This window comes from Corvus cornix, chromosome 2 (assembly GCF_000738735.6).
Source record: "Corvus cornix cornix isolate S_Up_H32 chromosome 2, ASM73873v5, whole genome shotgun sequence".
Taxonomy (NCBI): Eukaryota; Metazoa; Chordata; class Aves; order Passeriformes; family Corvidae; genus Corvus; species Corvus cornix.
This window is the reverse complement of record NC_046333.1, coordinates 51,370,665-51,386,515: the sequence shown is the minus strand read 5'-3', so window position 1 is coordinate 51,386,515 and position 15,851 is coordinate 51,370,665. Positions and strand designations below refer to the sequence as shown.

The 15,851-nt window shown below is 35.5% G+C and overlaps 1 long non-coding RNA gene across 11 annotated transcripts in view; it reads left to right on the top strand.

Moving 5' to 3' along the window:
• The window catches only part of LOC109144527, a 271,701-nt gene that overhangs the window by 131,504 nt on the left and 124,346 nt on the right, over positions 1 to 15,851 (top strand). For 8 of the 11 annotated variants that reach the window (XR_005604588.1, XR_005604587.1, XR_005604591.1 and 5 more), the window contains 4 exons: positions 1,061 to 1,237; positions 3,792 to 3,945; positions 8,836 to 8,956; positions 10,290 to 10,416. This is a non-coding gene — a long non-coding RNA (uncharacterized LOC109144527). Of the gene's footprint in view, positions 1 to 1,060; positions 1,238 to 3,791; positions 3,946 to 8,835; positions 8,957 to 10,289; positions 10,417 to 10,520; positions 10,664 to 15,851 lie in introns of all 11 variants that reach the window. The other 3 variants (XR_005604594.1, XR_005604575.1, XR_005604589.1) reach the window with 2 other exon arrangements.

The window sequence follows — 15,851 nt, the reverse complement described above, 5'->3', positions numbered from 1 at the left end:
GTTAAGTGAATTATATCATCATAACGTTGTAGTGCTGACATAGAAAGTAATTGGTTCACATAAACTTCAGTGCAGTTTGTTCCTTGGCTGGATTTCTAGAAAAAGCTCAAAATTGGAAACATTGAGAGTGAAAGCAGCTGGGCAAGCCAGATTATATTCCATAGGCAGCACCTCTAAGTGCAAAGGGACTTCAAAGAAAAGAAGAAAGAATTTTCAGATGACAACTTTTTGCTTTGAAGATTTGGTTGTGCTACTTCTTTAAAGATGAATATGACTAGAAAGGTGTACCTGGCTGGGTAATAATGATTAGTCATACTGATGACACAGCAGTATCTATATTTACATCCAACCACAGGAATAGGAAGTATCCTTAGAAGTTATACGTAAATTGATAGATGCTTAAAATTTCTGAATAGGACTTAAATAAAATAAAAACTAGGTGAGCCCTGTGAATCCCAAATCTATTAATGAATCCAGGGTAGGAACCTCTAAATTTTAAGTGTTTTCATGCAGATACCCAGGTTACTGCATGTCTTTAAAACTGACTTCTGTTTTAGGGACATATTTTCTGTCTCTTGGGTGAGTATGTGGGAAAAGCACCATGTGTTTTTTGGATGTGGCAACTTTCCTAATGACCAATGTGTTTTAATTCCTAGTTTTTATCCTCTTGTTTTGCTACAAACAAGTTTTGACTTGGTTGCTTTTTGTATGGGAGCATAAGATTTTATGGCCATTTTTGTGAAATGCTGTTCATCTCTGTGTTTCCAATTATGAGACTAAATCTAATAGAAATATACCTGTTGGAAGAACACAACTTGCATGGGCAGAGTTTTGGATGGCTTGATACCTCAAGGCCATGTCTTAGATTTCTTTCATCATGTGGGAAGGTGGAGTTGAGTAGATAACAATTCAGTCTCTCAAGTGATGATGACAATGTCAAGATTTTCAGTCTTCTTTTTGGTAGCTTGTTGGTTTTTAAAAGCTTCTTGTTTTATTTCTGCTTATTTGTAGTGAGCTGTCAGTTTTTAAAAATATTTTTTTCATTCTTGTTTATTTTGAGGTCAGATTGAAAAAGGACTGTGTGCACAGCAACTGAGAAAAAGAAGCAAAATGTGTACTTTTCTGAAGTTCAGACATATATGAGTAGTTGAAATAAATTTCGTAAAGGTCAGACTATTGAGAGTTTCACACCCGCAAAAGTACCTTAATCTATGGCTTCAAAATAGATATACTTAAGGTAAGACAAATATGTAATTATAGAAGTCTTGTATTTCAGTAATACTGGTTTGGGTGAGGTTATTCCATAGATATTAATGACTATATTGCTTACTTTTATCCTCTGAAAAAGTTTACAGAATTTAATTCCCTCAAGCTTTGTAAGTCACCTTAAGCCTCATTGCAAATTTATATTATATTTAGATGACATTAGAAGAAGAATGCTATCCCATGTTCCTTCCATTTACTTGTCCTGACAAGACTCCTTACTATGAGATATCTTCCAACAATGTTTTTCTCGGCACTTCTGAGTCTGGATATCCCAACAGCAGAATCTTTCAAGCTAAAAAAAAATTAAATGAATGGTAGAATATGTCATTCTCTTTATACTACTTCTGCTGCTGGAGATTACCTCTTAGCTGCTGTGGGAGACAGAGTTGTTTTCATTTTCTACTAAAACCCTCATCCAGATCTACCTAATTCTCAAAAGTAGGTAAAAAGCAGCTCCACAAATGCAGCTTATATTCTCACAGAAAGTCACAAACTCAACCAATAGTTTATTTTGATTGTCTTTCTTATTTTTGAAGTCAAGATGGAATGACTTCATTTCCCAGCAAAAAGTTTTGTGTTCCTAAGGATTTCAAACCAGGGCTATGGGGTGTCCTGCAAAGAACCCCACAGCTACATGCAAGCATGATCTACAGTCACCTAAAATTATCATTGTCCCAATCCAAAAGCTGCAAGCCATTTAAAAACCTACAAGCTAGTGAATCTGCTATTTTGAAAGATTTGTGTTTAAATTGTCCTTTGTTGTGAAAGGGAACATGTTACATATGTCAGTGTTTCCAGTGTATTTCCTGCCACCAAGACCCCCATCTTCCATCTAGTCATTTGTAAGTACCCAAAGTTGGCCACGAGCCTGTTTCTGAGAGAGTTTCTTCGCCAACATATGGCTGTGCTCAGAATGATTGCTCTGGCCTTCAGTCTGCTCATTTAAACCTAATGAGGTCCACAGAGGTGACTGTATGACTCACACAATGAAGTCATTTTTCCAATTAACATTCTGACAAATGTCTTGTAAGTAGAGCTGCTTCAATAGGTTTCCACAGGTGGAGGAGAGATCAGGTATCACAAAATACTCAGTTACTTTCTTCTGATCTGAGGAATTCCATTCACTCTAGAGTGTGACTCTTCACACAACAGATGGATATTTCATGTCTGTGGAGTGTGACCCGTTCCTAAATCAAACTCTCTATCTGCAAGCCAAAGTGCTCATGCAAGGCACAAAATTAACCTTAGTCTTGAGTAGGCACTCATAATGTTCACACTAAAAAGCCTTCATTTTATTAGGAAGTCTTTTATTCATTATTGTGGGATATAATGTTTGGAAATGTAAGCAGCTGACACCTAATGGAAGACTTTTAAGTAACCAATTGAAAAGCCATTCTTCCTGTCTGCCGATGCCCTTTCATTTTAGTATTTGTGAGTGTTTACTCAAACAGCTTTTGTTGCATGAATATGAGAGGAAGAAGGGAATCAGAAATCATCTAAAGAGTACTATTTTTTTTTATTTTTACTGGCTAAGCATTATTTGTTATTTCCACTTAAAAAAAAAAAAAGAATCTGTTTAGAGAGCAGAAGCAAACCCACATGATTTAGCTAGCAGCTATGCTCTACAAATTGTGAATTGCCAAAGTAAACTGTCAACAAATCTCCTTATGTACTGAAATTTGGTACATATACTGTTCACATATACAATGAAAACAAGGAATAAATTCATAGGAACTCAAATTCTTTACCAGACAAATTGGAACAGAAAAAAGTAATATAGTGTTTTAGATAGCGTATGCATCAGCTATCACTAATTGGAAGTTTTATACGTAGAAGAATAATATTTTGACCTTCTTTGATAAAAGATTGAAGTTGTAAACAGTTTATTTTTCCAAATTCAACTCAGTTGATATATACAATCAGCACTACTACCAAGTAAAACATATCAAGGGAAGAAAACAAGCAGGGAAACTGTCTCAGAAGCAATTTCCCTACCACAGTGTACTGATATAATTGAGTCAAGATTTGTAAAGTGTGATTATATCTACTACTGGACCAGCTTCTACAGCTGGGAAAAAAAAAAATTACAGGCTTTTAAATATTTATGAACTCCAGCAGATTTGAAGTAGGTGAAGAAAACTCCAAAGATAAAAGCTTTGTTGCTCACAAAATATAAATATGGCTCAATATGAAGCCCTATAGAAATACTCAAATTAATTCTGAACTAGCCAGAATGAGGCAGTGTTGCCTAGACAGAGAACTGTACTAAGGGGCTACAGTGACCGAAGAAAGGATTTCTGCATGCTCTTGCATACTTACCAAGTCATTTCTAGGTAGCATGGATAAGGGATCCTGTAACCCAGTGAACAGTGAGCCATGGAGGCACTCAGGTGCTCGTGTTCTGTGGATTTTTTGGTTATACTGACTGTCTTTGGAAATAGAAGTCTTACCCATTGTGAGATCCTTTTCACCTCTCTTTGGGCATTCTACAGAATAAATATCTACAGGTAGGGCTGTTGTTTCAGGTTCCCATCATGGAAGTGGGATAGAGGAAACAGGAGCCCAGTTCATCTCAAACACCTTTGACAACAAATTACTCCAACAGCAGATGACTTACCTATCAAAACAAGGGACAAGAGAAGTCGTCTCTGTTTAATGCAGTGATCTCTAGATTTATAGGTAAAGTGTTGTCATCAGTATGTTTTTCTTGTTTGATTTTGCTTTGGTGGAGCAGGAAACATTTTTCCTTTTACTTATCATTTGCAGTCAAATTATTTCCTATTGGTCTCAGTTAACATAGCTTGTTGTGTGCACTACTTCTTAAGAGTATGATACTGTAATATTCAGAAGTCCATTAGTGAATCCTTCAGAGTGACTTAAAATTAATCTGTTAGCATAATATCTCAATATGTTTTTCTTCTGGTACAAAGCAAAACCAACTTTTCCCTAAAAAAATCCCATGCATTTAAATAGCCAAGTAGTTTGATGGAAAAATCAGGTCGGAAAGGGTGGGATAGAAGAAAGGGAGCAAGATACCAGCCTTCTGTGATTCCCGAGGAGGCAATATATTTGATGATCTCATCACGAAGGTTACTAAATAAATGAAAGTAAATGGCTGGTTGATTCCCTTTAATTCAACATGTGGTGTAGACACTTCCTTCCTATTCCCTCACTACAGTACATTGGATCACATTAGGCTTGACAATAAGGATTGACTTAGTGGTTTTCAGTTCTGTATAGTGATTTTGATTCTTTTTCAAAATGATTTACTGATTGCTCTAATGTGCTTTCTAATTCCTCATTTTGTTGGTGGTGCTTTTGTTAACTCTTTTTTTTAAGCCATTACTAAAGCTTTATTGACATACATTAGATGTTAATTTCCAAATTTACCAATTTGTTATTACTATAATAACAAACTTATCGGTTTTGTTATCAGATCACTGGCCTTTTAGGTCTTTATTTTCCTTTTCATTTTTTCCCTTTTTTTTCGCTCTTTCAGTCTCTCTGTTGGGTGGAGTGGGGAATGAGCATAGTTATCAAGGACCATAACTGGCTACCAAAGTTACTATTGCATTAAGGCAGGTAGGAATTTTAGAGTGTGTTTGATGTGAAACAGGAATGTAGTATGAATGCAAATATTCCCCAGTGTAAAATAAAGCAAATGAAAGGAAATGAACATAAAGTACTGATTCAATGGTTCATGATCAATGCCAGTAAGGATGTTGGAATGGATGGTTTAGTATTTCTGAAGATGGTTACACAATATTAATCCACTATCTTGAGTTATTTAATATGTCCTTGATAGATGCTAAGGCATTGGTGAGGCTTTGCATACATCCTGGAATTAGTGTCATTTAAAGAATTATCAGTTTTTATTGCCTCTCTTACCAGTCAGTACAAGTTAACTTATTAGACTGTAAGAGACAGAGAATGATGGAGACTGCAAATTCTTTTTTTCTCAAATTTCTCATAGTCACCTTTTCATGTGACTTTCATCCTTATTGCTTAACAGCTATGATCTTTCTCTAGTTTATTAATGGTAGAACTTTTGCTTTTAAAAATTGGTTGACCCAAGTAAGTCTTACAAATGTCTTCAAATATTTTCATGTATCCAGTTTAATTAATATGTTACTTACAAGACTTTAACAGAAATCATTAGATATGGGCTCTTTCACCATTACATATTTTAATGGCAAAATCAATCAATTTCTGGTTTATATTATTAATATTGATTTACTTTCATTTTCCAAAAATACCCATCTGATAGCATAGTGCAGTGGTGCTGGTACTTCATCAGGTTTAAAGTCATCTTTTCAAGGCGATTTTGATCTTAGTCAGGACTGTTTCAACCAAAGTGGAGTGATAATCAATAGAGAGAGAAAATATTGCTGTGCTTTTGGGACAGAAGAATTGGAATTTCAATCTATTTTTTAAGTTGCTAAAGGAAGAAACTTCTTCCTAACTTGTTTTTTGCATGTGTTGTAAAAATGTGAGAGTAGCCAGACCCCTTAGGTTACTTGGTTTAATTTAAGCAGACTGTCTCTTTTTTCAATGCACGTTCACTTCTGGAGCACCCACCTTTTTAAGACACCTCTGCTATTCCTGCTTATGTAGTCTATAGACTTCCTGCTTCTGGAGCTGATGAAACTCTCTTTGAAGACAGATGTTATTCGTTTTGTGTAAAGACTCCAAAAAATGAGACTGAAAAATCATATAGGGCGTCAAACCTACTCCTGCAACATTCAGTGATGTGTAACAAGCTCATTCTGTTGACACTGGCAAGTGCTGACTTTAGCAACGTGATAGCTAGAGATGTGTGAAACGTTTACAATGAAGCCAAACACCTCTGAAGTTTCAAACTTTTAGAAAAGTCCTTCATATTAAAACTGAGGTAAGTCTTCTCTTGAATTCAAAAGGATTTTCACGTTGAATTAGACTCAAAACTTCATTCTAATTCAAAACTCATTCAGGCATTTGTTTTTCTATTTATAGGCTTTTGTAAAAAATGAGTACTTTCCTCAGAGAAAACTAGTACCGATCAAAAGCAAAGTGAATATTCCCACAAGTTTTCAATGATCCATCACAAAAATTTTCATGGATCTCATAATGTAAGATTATCTATTAACTCTATTATTATGCTAAAATAATAAGCACGTTCATTTAGATTTTTCCATTTATTCTAACTTCAAAACATTCTGGTGCAGTCATCCAGCCAACAGCCCACACAACATTTCTGGCCTCGAGGCTGACTCAATCCAGGCAGATTTATCTTTTGAAAAGCTGGTACCACTATTCTGAGACAGGAAAAAAAGCTTCTGACTGAAAGTGAGGGTTGCCAGACATGACTCAGTCCCCAAACCCAGAATCCTGTGCTATGCAATGTTTAAAATGCCATTTCACATTAATAAGTTATTTTAAAAATAAAAGAAAAAAGAAAAAAAAAAGAGAGAGAGAGAGAGAGAAGGAAACAGGCACCGTGCCTACATTCCTCCTGAGCCAATTTTGCACTTGCCCAATTGCAAGCATAAGTGGAACCTGCATTTGGATGCATTTTTGTGAACGGCTATGTTACAAAGCCAGTGAAGCTCAAGAAACAATAAAGTATTGGCTGTTTTACAGTCATATATGGTTATGGTGCACCTGCTGAGGTATGGCCAGTAAACTGAGTGTGATACGGAATGTGTGAATGTGATTTGCTTTGACCTTGGTATGTGAGAGTATCACCAAACATATATTTTCACTCAGACATGTAACTTACCATTGGACCAGAGCGAACATGCACTAGGATGTGTGATTTGTGTATTTGTAATAGAGGGAGGGGGCCTGTACTAGGCATGGGATCTTTGATGTAGTAAATATCCTCAATTACGGAGTCTGGAGGGAAAGGAGAAGGTGAGAAGGCCAGATTGTGACTGTCTAAGGAGGTAAAAGGAACAAAGACTGTTTCTTCCTTTGTACTCACCTAACAGTAACCTGTGAACCATTTCCATCTTAGCACTATTTTGACCTGTTTAAAGGTCATGCATAAGAGAGCAAAAAGGAGAAAGCTTTCTTTGTCAGCTCTTGTAAAAATGCACAAGGGACAGGGACCGTCTTGCCTGATCTAATCAAACTTCTGAGTTTCCAAGCACATTTCAGAAGGGTAATTAGAGCTGATAACACCAAATAAAAGTCTGTGTCTCTCCTTGCGTCAACGAGTCTTCTGTATTTGACTGACTGAATATTTGAGAAAAACGTACTTAGCTGGAACTTGTTTCAGAAAAAAGAATTAATTTTCATTTTCTCTCCTTTTCATCTATTGATAGTCATATCTCTTGCAACTTATCAAAAATTTTCAAAATAGGACTGGTTATAAAAACTGAATCATTGAGATTTTTACTCCAGCACACTGTAAAGATCTTATCAAAAAATTGGTAAAATGTATCACCTCCTTAGACATGAAAACATGTGATTTCAAGTGTACGAACTAAAAAGCCCAATGTAGAAAAGCCTATGACTCAGCTGTAAGACATTTCATTGCACGAGAGCCTCCACGTGTCGTTTAAAATGTATAAGTGTCATCATAAACCTCCCACTCTCCTAAGAATAGAGCTATCACTGGACCCTGTTATCTCACAACCCCAAGGTACATTATGATAATGATACTGCTTAACATCAGTGTACAGAGAGAAAAAACACTGGAGATGCCGCAAGCATCTCAACTATAAAGAAAATCAAATTAAAATATTAATTTACTGATTAATATAACATTAGATGACCCATTTCTCCAGCTTGTTAAACAACAAAGACTTGCAAAACTAAATAAGGGCCTAAGAGATAAGTGTTTTAAGAATTCCCATAGAGATGTTTAGCTCCTTTTTAAACATCATTAAAGATGTGCTTTGCATATAACAGGCAGTTTTATTTTTTTGCTGCACTGACAACTCCTGCTTGTTTTTATTAATATATACTTTCAGAAAAGGTTACAAACTGAGTGGTTTGGTCACAGAGTTTGAACAATCAGCTCATACTGTAGAATAAAAAAACATAAGTACAAGGCAGACTTGGGAGGAAAGAGAATAAAATCATGCAGGTAAACCACAGGGCAGAGGGTTTAAACTTCGATATGTAAGTATGAGAAAAAATATTTAACCATTTGTACCCTCTGTGCCTGGAAAATGCAAAGGAGAAAAGTTTCTTTGCTGATTTTTCCATATAAAATGCCTGCTGTTTGGAAAAATGGAAAATTTCAATGCATGATTTTTGTACAGGAAATGGCAACCTAAATTAAAGTAACTTACTTCAAAACTAAAAATGCCATGGTTAAATTCTACAGCAAGTTTTATCCCTGTTATTGCATGGTAATGTCTCATGACATCAGGATATTGCTCGAATTTTTGTGCTGTATTTTATGGAAGAATGTCAGTAGAAATATTTAGCAAGGTTTTTAAAAACTATCTTTCTCAATAAGCCAAACCCTCATAATATTAGAATTGTCATTGCACTCCTATGAGACAATACATGACTTGATAGGGGAAGAAACTCTGAATCTTCTGTTTCCATGGATAAACGCTTTTGTTTTTTCCTTAGTGATCCCGAAGATATCAGCCTGTAAGCATGGATATTCACCTTGTATGTCACATATGATGTGTATTTTAAAACGAGCTCAAAGGGAAGAGAGAACTAAAAAAACCAACTACTTCTGTAAAAGGTACTTAATATTCTCCTTACAAAATTTTGCCTTTCTGACCTTGGCCCCATCATGCATGTGATTACATAGGTTGGAAATAAGGCAGTTTGGGCTTCCTAAAATAAAGGGGGGGTGTGTGCATGAGTCTGTTCCCTGAATGTGCAGTGTTCCAAGTTCTTATCTCTCTCCTTTTTGTTCTTATCCCCAGTCACTGCCTCCAGGGTACCAGCTTTCCTTATCCCTGCTCCCATGGCAACAAGTCTCTGTTCCAGCAGTAGTGGCTCTGTCTCTTCATCTCCTCCCTCTGCAGCTACGTTCTGCAACTTAGAAGTAGCTTGATTTTCTCTCACTACTTTCTTTCCTTTATTTATCAGGCCATGTGGGCTTGTTCCAAAACCTCTATTGTTAATATACTGATTCTGTACGTGACACTACTTTAACCAAAGTGAATCCAGGCCTGTTTTCTTCCTTGTCCCAACCTACTCTGAACTGTTCTCTTCTATGCTTGGCTGTCTGAAAGAGGCAAGAATTATCATTATTTTAAGCATTGTCCTCCCACTTTTCCACGGCAGGATCAGCACAAATTGAATTGAAACAGCAAGCATTTTAAAATGTAAATTAGATTAAGAAAGGTTAGAGTTGTATGTGCTTTAAAAACAATCCAACTGCCGCCACTATTTTTGTAGGTAGTTTGTGCACAGAAAAGAAGATGTGAATTTTTAAAACAATCTGCTAGCATCAAATGAGAAAAAGATTTTAGAGTAGCCATTCCCTTTCATTTTTGGTTGACTCTTTAATATGCTACAAAGCATTTTATAATACAAAATATTGATATTGGACCATGATTCAATCAAACAATCCAGTAGCAGCTAACAGTTCCAGAATAACTATACAGCCTTTTGAAATGCTGAAAGTACATGGGCCCAATTAAAAAAAAAAAAAAAAAAAAAAGAGGCAGAGAGGATAACAGTTTAGCAGTAGGAAAGGGGTAAAGATCCAGTGTGGGAGTTATAAATCTCAGGGATGTTGTAACATAATCAGTTTATAGATAACAGTAAATTTTTCATTTGCTGATGTGTGATTATTTGGAATAAAACAATGTTGCTGCTAAAGAATATATCAGTGTGCATTACAATGACTAGCAACTTCTACAGTTTTCTCTTACAAAGTGATTTTTGTTTACTGTAGTTCACTCGATTCCTTTTTAAGAGCTAACGGGTTTGGAGCCTGAAATCTTCCTTAATCTTAATGGGAAACGCAGGATATTTAACAATTGTCAGACTGCATTCCCATGTTATGATGGTATTGAAGAGCTTCCTTCTCCTAAAATATAAGTTATTGTATTTTTTTTTAGGGGGAAGAGCTGTTTTTGCATCTGTGTGAGTTGGGGTGCAGCTGTCTGGAAAGCAGGTCTGTGGAGAAGGACACCAGGATTCTGGTGCACAGCAAGTTGAAGGAGCCAACAGCATGCACAGCCAAAGGTAAACAAAGTCCATACTGAGCTGCATCAGCAAGCACATGGCCAGCAGGTCACAGGAAGAGTTTATTCCCACTAAGCCACTTGCATGTCCTCTTACACCTGTAGTGCCACAGTGTCCAGCTCCCCACTATAAGAGAGGTACTGACAAATTGGAGCAAAGCCAGAGAAGGCTGGGATAGACAGGAGTTGGAGCGCACAACACCCTGAAGGAATGTACTTATTTAACCCTTCAAAAAGAAGACTAAAAGGTGATTTATTTTCTGTCTCTAAGTACATATTGGGTGGTTATGGAGAAACATAGGTAAGGTAGTCTCTTCTCCAAGATTCACAACGAAATGACAAATGATGGTGATAAAAAGTTACATCATGAGACCTTGCAAGGGGACTTAAGGAAAAAAATTCCTCACAATGAGAATGGTTAAGTACTGAACAGGCTGTCAAGAAAGACCGGACTTTCAGCAAGGCTTTCAACATTTTACTGGACTATGCCCTATTTAATCTGGTCTAGCTTCTGAGTTAGTCTTGATTTGGGCAGATGGTTGGACAAAATAGCCTACAGAGCTCCCATCCAACAAAGATTATCCTATGATTCATGAGTCTATGAATACCAGTTCCCTAGGAAGATGAATCCGCACTGTACTTTCAAGATTCCCAGAATAGGAAACACTAAATAAAAATAGAGTAATGTTTGCATATTAAGACAGACTAGGACAGAACTGGTTGATTCCAGCTCTTTGAGTAAGTCACTTAAATGATTGTAACCTTAGGTAAACAATAGAGCATTTCTAAGCTTCAATTCTCCTCCAGTAAAATAGAATGAATAAGATGTCTTCACATTTTTTTTCTAAGAGTGATTCACCCATATGCATCAAAGGTTTTTTAACAGACTGAGCTAAATCAGTTACTGATCAGAGATGCTATGGTATCATAGCAATTGTGCATCTGGTCAATGTACATATTAGCTCACAAGCATAATCATCAAATACGTGGGGGAAAAAAGGGCAAAAAAATTATTCCAGAGTCCTTTTTCCTGGATATAAGAACCTGTTTCATATAGGTCTGTCATTCAAACAACTATTTGAATTATTATGTCATATACACTCTAATAAGGGATATAAGCACAAGGGAACATCCTTTTCTCTCTAAACTTTTTGAGAATTCCTGAATTGATGCCCCAGCATCTGGTCTACTCTAAAATGCTGTCTCCAGGTCCTTGCTTCCTGGTCCTGCGTGCTCTACTTCTTGGCTTTGTACTGAGATGTGGTAGGTGGTAGGTCAGTACTGTGTAAATGTTTTGTGGTTAAAACCCAAAGATGTGATTTGTGTTTATAAGCTTTAAATTGCCTTCCTGAAAAATATGCACAAGCTGAAAGCTTCTGCTCCTGTAAAATTGTGATGGATTGCATTTTATTGGAACTTATGAATAGCTCTTTGATTTGAAACAATGAACCCTTTAAATGCCTTTAGAAATTATAGTGGGACAAAGGTATTATTCTCCCTCTGTCACCACCATCAGAGAGTGACAAAAAAGGCCTATTTTTCAAGACAGACACACACACACGTGCACACTCACTCCCATATATACACAATCACACATTCAAATTTATAGAGGATGACAAACACCATGTTGAAATTTTTAACTTTATATTGGATGGATGCCTGATTTTCAGATATAAACTCTGTTGTAAGTACACAGAATATATCAGAATACGGACACTATATTTTTTTATATATATAAGTACAAAATATGGATATTGAACTTAAAACATTATATGTTCAAAGACACAGAACACCTGTGAAAACTATTTAGTGTTTTTCACCTCTAGCTGATTTAGTTAGTATCCTAGAAGAAAAAACCCCAGAGATTAGTACATTTCCCAGAAGTTTGGTGTGTGAGAATATATAGATTTATTTATACATATACACCTTCAGTTTTCTCTTTGTGTTTATTTATACCCACAAAAATGTCATTTTCATATTTTAAACATTTCTTTCAGGTGGGGGATACTTGTTTTAACGCTCCCAAGTTAAAGGGGATATAAAGTCAAGGGAGTATATAGTTAAGAGTATGTTACTTTTTTTCATCAGATTCTGTCAAAATAGAAAACTTTGTGTTTCATATGTATGTATATTTAACAGGAAAATAGGGGAAAATAGTAGAGTTAAAACTGTTTGTGAAAGCTTGGCTTTTTTTCTGGCTAGGAAGATTTTAGTGGCAATAGTTAAATGTTGAATATGGTTACACAAAACTGCTGCTTAAAACTGAAAATAAAGTCAAGCATACTTGTGAAGACTGTTTCAGAAATTTAAAAAGTAGTAGTGCATAATTTATCAGTGTTAATAGCCTTAGGTGCATTTCTGAGGTAATTCGCCTAAACAGTCAACAGTTTATCATATCACAATACATAAAATGTACTTTTAATTAATAAATAGACATTCTATTGCCTTTACAGCTACAACAAATCAATCCTTCCTTACCTTCTGTCTACAGTTTGGGTTCCTTTAATGGGTTTTAATGGGTTTTATTCTACGCTCCCTTAGCAAAGCTTATTCATTTGCTTCCTGGAAGACTTTCTGTATTTTGTGGCATAATCTCAGTGTCTTTAGGGTATCTGCCTGATACCTTAAAGCATCATTCATTACTCCTGAAATGACACTCTAGCCTACCTTGGAAGTAATGAAGTTACTGTAATGTATTGCAGTTCTTGTTAACAGGCTGTCTGTGAAGTCCTTAAGTTAAAACAGTTTCTTGGGAAAACAAGGTGTTTCCAGTATCTCTGAATGGTTAATGAAGTACTTCATAGTCTCAAGCCAGTTGGCAAAAGAGATCTTTATCATTATTTTACACAGAAGTAAATCAGATGGACCCATTTCTGTACAATAAATGAAATAAGAACTGAACTCTCAGCTAAAATGCCAACGAATCTGAGTATGCTCAGAATTTCAAACAGAATATGAAAATTTTTTTATCATCTCACATTATTATTATCATTTTACAATTATTAAACTTCAGGAAAAGAGACGCAAAAAGCACAAAAAGGACTCCAATAATGTCACAACATGGAAAAAAAATGAGGAATTAGGACCAAGCCCAGTAACTAAATGCTTAGAAAACCACAGAAATTTGTGATTTATCTACCTGTAATGTTTTGTTAAGTTTATGTAAACTACAAAACAAAACAATAATTAAATTGTATATATTCATCGAAACATTTCCCAAAAGACTCTCTCATGAGCCATGGTATCTGATTTGATCCTTGGGATAGTTTTCCATAGGCAGCACTGCTTAGAGGAATCTCAAGACAGTCTTACAGTGTTTTCCAGGAAAGGAAAATTACTCTTTTACATCCCTTATACTGCTATAATAATGTTAAACACATATTAGATGTAGCTGAATATCTGTCATGAAGGTTTTCCCCTTGTTATAGGACTGAGTTCTGCCTCTACAGGAATGAATTAGATTTCACTTTATCAGAGAAACACCTGAATAATCCGTCCTCAAGGCTGTATGTATGCATACAGCTATTTAGGCATAGGTGAATCCTCTTTGGAGAAGAACCAAAGATTCAGAAACTAAGTTTAAAAATAATTATTATACATTTAAAAATCAGTATAGCTGTTTCAAAATGTGGGAGTCAACATAAGTCCTCATGAAAGCATAAAGCAGATTTTTTTTGCAAAAATTATATGATCTTTAGTCAACATAAGACAAATTATAGACGCCTGGTACAATACTATTAACAGAAAAGGGATGAATACACAGAAATATGTAGAGGCAGAAGTTCATAAAAAAAGAAAATATAACCTGAAATACTAACACATGGAGAAATCCAGCCTCAAAATTCTTTTTTCTTTTCTGCCTCTTTTCTAAATAATTTCAATACCTAAAAGTGCAGATACATATCTCAGGTAATAATCTGATGTTCTTTCTTACTTCTCACAGCTGTCCTTTCACTCTGTATAAAAGCAAGGTGCTTGTGGCTCTTTACTATTTCTATACATGCAAATCTCTACTTCTTTTGTAGAGCTCACCCACTGCACCAAAACCACAAAACAAACTGGCATTGACACCAGCTGTGATCCATAACCAAAAATTTGTTCCAAGAACATACAAATTTTAGAATTTAACCCACCCTTCCCCAACCTAAGCTGTTGCTATGGCAAGGCATATATGTCATCTTACAAAGGCAACCACACCTCAGATAAAGAGTGTAATATGGCACAGGTAGCACGAATGAGTAGAAGCCTGACTCAGAGACAGAAATCTTCCAGTTTCCACTTTTCTCTGTTTATGAATTATTCAAAGACTTTTGACACAAAATTTTCAAAAGAAAGGGGATTTTTGAGAAAGTTATTACAAAGTAGTAGCTTAGATACTGTTTTTATCTCCAAATAACAGTATATCAAGAGTAAGAAAGATGAAGGCAAGTTTTTTGTTGAATTTAATCATTAAAGAAGTGTTGAGTGGTTGGACTTTTCTCTTGTTTCCTGCAACTTCCAAGTAGTACTAATGAACAAAGTATATAACAAGGTTGTGAGTCCAGTAGAAGGAAAGAGTAGTCACCACAAGAAAACGGTCAATATCACTCTTTTTATGATTGCAAAAAAGTTCTATTGCCAACTGCTGTGAACTTTCACCTTTGGAAGTTTATTCAGTTTTAGAGCATGGCTAATTTTGAACCTCCTCAGGTAAAATTAGTTGTAGCTAAAGTTCTGATGGCAAAGAATGCTGAATCTAAATTCTTCTTATGTTAAACTCTACATATCTCAGGCAGGACTTTTTGCAGTAATCAGATTATTTCATTACTTTAGGTCTATCCATCTGTGTAAATATATATCGAAACCTTAAGGATCTGTGATGCAGTTAAGCAGTATTTGGTGAGATTTCTTCCCACTCCCTTGACTTGATTTTTGTTATAGACAAAACAAGTAGCTGAACAAGTCGCTACCTCTATTAGCCATAGCTAATATTCTATATTTTGAAAAATGTCTTTTGCATTCATATCATCAGAGATAGCTCATAGGATCCCATCAAGGTGTTGATGCAAAACCTATTGTGTGACTTCTTATATGTTTTTCTTAATGAGCCGTATCCACTTTGAAGACTAAATTAGGTTATCATCAGACTAACATGATCTACAAAACATTGTTAAAAGGTTAAACTCTCTTAGATGGGGTTCCTGGATATTTATATGGAATTACAAATGCTTCTGTTAGAAGATTATCCTTATACCCATAGATTAAGGCCACTGCATGAACACTCTTTTACAAATCAATATTAATTAAAAATTATTATGATCAGAGAACTAAACAAAGGGCCTATGCTACTAAAGAAAGGGTATGCCCCAGTGACAGATCACTGTTAAAACCTCTCCTGCCATTGGGTGATATTTGCCATATGTCCAATGATTGATAGTAAGATTTAATGAGTTCTTA